Source organism: Olea europaea, unplaced genomic scaffold, assembly GCF_002742605.1.
Source record: "Olea europaea var. sylvestris unplaced genomic scaffold, O_europaea_v1 scaffold2016, whole genome shotgun sequence".
In the NCBI taxonomy this organism is placed as follows: domain Eukaryota; kingdom Viridiplantae; phylum Streptophyta; class Magnoliopsida; order Lamiales; family Oleaceae; genus Olea; species Olea europaea.
Window position 1 is genome coordinate 1 of NW_019238049.1, and position 4,234 is coordinate 4,234.

Here is a 4,234-nt window from a genome sequence, read left to right on the forward strand (position 1 = left end):
ATAATAAATAAAAAAAAAATTCCCTCTCTTTTTGACACCTCATATATGTATAAACCATTATTTAACTCCATTATGTACAAACACTTTATTCTAACAAATTTGACCAGAAAAAATATTACTACTTCGACCAAATTCAAGCAGCTTGCCGTTCTGAGCTTTATTTCTCCTAGGGAGCCCTAACATCTCTCAAGTATGTGTGCCTCATGTAACCCTTATTTAAGCCCTTCGTGACCTTTCTAGTTATCCTCTCATCTCAAATTCACATTATGCTGGTCTATCTCCAACTTTAATCCTCTTGAACTCGATGTTTGCTCCAAGTCAACAATACAGCCCTGCAAAACGCAAAGCAGCCAAAATTAACCAGAAAACAACGCAAATACTCGAGATGCAACCTAAAAATTATAGAAATCATGAACCAAAGAAGTCCAAGTTATGAACTTGTAAAAATCCAAAACTTAATGTGGTCTGTGGACTATGGTGCCTTTTCCATCCCAAACACTTGCTCATGAGCCTCATTGAATTTCATCATGTGGTGATCCCATGTTCAAGTTTTTATGTCCAAATTATACAATTGGAATTTACTTACTCAAATCATGTTTTAATTGAATTGTATTAGGAGTTAATTGAGTTGTAATAAAAGTCAAAATAGTAGTTAAGGGTTGTTTGTATAATCCCTGAACGAGTCAAAGATGTGCAAGTAGATTACATTTTATCAATGGAATGCAATCAGAATTTAAAGGAATTCCGAAGTATTGCACAAGTTTTGCTCCGAATTCTCAACTACAGGTTGCTTTGTATTTTTCACATAGAAATATTCGAATTTGTTAAGTATTGTAGCCCTTTATGTTAGTTTTTCAACACACTTTGAATCACATCAATTGGACATCATAAGAGAAAGTTATGATAAAAATAATGATCAGTGATTAGGGCCCGCTCGCTAGTCGCTAGACTAGGAGCCCAATCGACAATTCGATTTTTAGGTTTGCTTGGTTCACGTAAATAGTGATTTTTGAACCCCCCCCCTATATATATAGCCCCGTGAACGTCCCAAATTGTGTTAAATCATTATTTTGCCCTAGAGATCTCATTGTTCAAGATCATAAAAGCATTCCATTGATTCTATTGATTCAAGCTCAAAATCCTTGTTCATATATTTGATACCATATATTGATCCTTTATTAGTAGAGCCTTGTTATTAGTCAAGATTTTGTTATTTGAAAGGTAAATACATATTCCAATATCCATTGCTTCAACCTATAAATCAAAGCATAGAAAGATCATTGATCGAACACCAAAATAAAATCCTACATTCATCAATTAACCTTCAGTGTTCAGGAGTTTTGGGAAAAGGCACTTTGAGTTTCGATACTGTAGGATGAAGTTTGTTAATATTGATGCACATGGAGAGAAAATTAGCTCAGAGTTTTGAGAAGTAGGGGAGTGCACGATTGATGAAGTTCCTCAGTAATTTGTAAGTTAGGTGACTAGAATTAGCTAAGGTTTGGGGCAATTGGGAATTAACTTTTCTAGTGGATTGTTTACTGTCGAGTTTGACCAGAGGCTTTTTTATCCTAAGTTGGGATTTTCCTTTGTGATCAATTTTGGAGTTATTCATTGCTTTTGATTTGATTATTTTATTTTATTGACAATTAGGATTAATTAACCTTAATCATCAGCAATCAATAAATAGTCACTTATTGCTTTTTATTTTCCCATAATTGAGTCTAAACATAAATATTAATTCAACAATTGGTATTAGAGTCTAAATTTGATTATTGACTCATGTAATTATCTAGATGAGTCGGTCACTTTTCGTAACTCTGTATTTTGATGGAAACAATTATGCTTACGGAAAAGTAAGGACGACAACTTTCTTGAAATCGAAGGATGAGAGAATTTGGATGCTTAGAGAAAGGCTAGACCATCCTTGCTACAGTATTGCTGGAGTAGTTACTCCCACCAATATTTTTCTTTGGACCAAAGATAACCTAGCAGAGTGTAATTAGAATAGTGAAGGGTTTCAAACCCTATTTATGGCAGTCACCCGAAATGTTTAGGTGCGTGTCAATGAGTGAGACTACAAAAGAAGCTTGGTATATCCTAAAAACCACACACGAGGAAAAATTTGTTAAACGCTCCAAATTACAGATGTTGACTACAAAATTTAAATAAAGATGATAAGTCTTTTGATGATTTTTATGCTAAATTAGATGATATAGTCAACTCTAGTTTTAACTTAGGTAAACGAATCCCTAAAACTAAGATTGTGAGGAAAGTTATGAGATCCCTACTAGAGAGATTCAAATCTTGGGTCATAGCTATTGAGGAAAACAAAGATCTAGATGCTATTAAAACTGAAAAAACTTGTAGGATCTCTCCAAATACATGAGTTTAGTCTACCTCAACCTAAGAAAGATTAATCTTTAACCCTTAAATCTATTAGGGAAATTGATCATGACACTAGTGATGAAGATTAAACTTAAGGATAGTGAACTAGTGTACCTGGCTAGGAAATCTAAGAAATTTCTTAAGAATAGTAAGAGACCTCCTTGTAAGTCTAAAGATAGATCTAGTACATCTAGAAATGATAGAAGAGAGAAGGGTGATGCTAGAGATACCTTGAAGAGGGATGATGCTATAAATGCCTCTCTCATTGATGATGAGTCTAACTCCGATAATCAAAGTGAGATCTCCAATCTTGAGAAGGAAAGGAACTATATGGCATTCACATATGTGATGAATAGTAAGTCACGTGAGGATATAAAGCAATCCAACTCTTTGAAAGAAGAATCAAAAGATGAGCGTGACATTTATAAGGCCTTTTATGAAGTATTTTAAGGAGTGTGTTAAGTTGAAAAAAATAATAATAATAATGCTACCATTAAGAAATTGTATAAACTTTAGTTAGAAAATGAGAGTTTAGCTAACAAACATAATGAGTCTATCAGTAGACTAAATGAATTAAGGGTAGGGAAAGAGCTTGAAGAAGTTAAGTTTAAGACACTTACTAGTGATCTTGAGAAAATTAGTGCCCAACTTCAATCCTTTACTAGAGGCTCTAAAAAGATTATCGACATGGTAGAATTGAATAAACCTAATATACATATGGCTTCATCTTCTAAAACCAAGTTAGCTCGTACCTATGTTCCATTTATTAAGAACAACAAACAAAAGTTAACTACTTGTGTTAGATTATTGACTAATCAAGTGAGTCGTTTGACTGATTGATGACTGAATTGATTAAGATTATATCTTCATCTAAGAAGATTTGGGTCAAAAAGAGTGAACTCATAGATCAAAGTGATGTTAATTGTGATATTACTCGCGTTGCTCTTCATAATGAGAACACCTATTTGCTTAATTGAGAAATTTGTTAGGCGCATGCATATGATTTACTCGTAATTACTAATTATTCATCCATGCACTCTAAACTCTTTTCTTACTTATTGATGCATATGATTTATTCATGATTACTACTTATTCATGTATGCATTTTTTTATGAAAACCACAAAAAAAATAATAATAATAATAAAATAAAATAATTGAAAAAAATTGAAAAAATGGAAAATGAATTTTCTCTTAATATTTTTTGGACATGTTAATTTGTGATCAAGTACTAATATACAATTAATTAATAGTAAATAAATATTTCATGAATTTTATTTAGAATTTATTTAGACTGCTTGGTATGGGTTGTTGCATGTATCATCTACACTGCACATGAGTGTTTAACCGTATGTGAGAGATTTGGGATGGTGGACATTTGTGCAGTGGGTTGACTTTAAATACAGAATGACCTTAGAACTAGTTGTCCACAAATTGTTATTGAGTTTCAAAAGAAATAATAAAAATTGCTAGATAGTCATATACTTTTTTAACCTATATGACTTAAGTGATTAAGTCCGCAAGGTATCTTAATACCTAGGGCCCTATAAGTCAACTGACTTTATAGTTATCGGTCTAAAACTCGATACATGGGTCACATGGAAAGTTTAATGAAGAATAGTTTGCACATAAAATTTAAAAAATAAAAGTACGTGTGTGTGCGCACGCACTCTCACAAATAGGAAGAGAAAGAAAAATTTATATAATTAAATATGAGCTTTTAAAATTATAATTACCCTAGTAGCACTGGGTTAGTCTCTACAACTTTAAGAATATTTTTGTTCATCACTGACACTTTGCATATCCTTTAACATAAATTTAAGGTTTGAAGACATGCTTACATGAGTT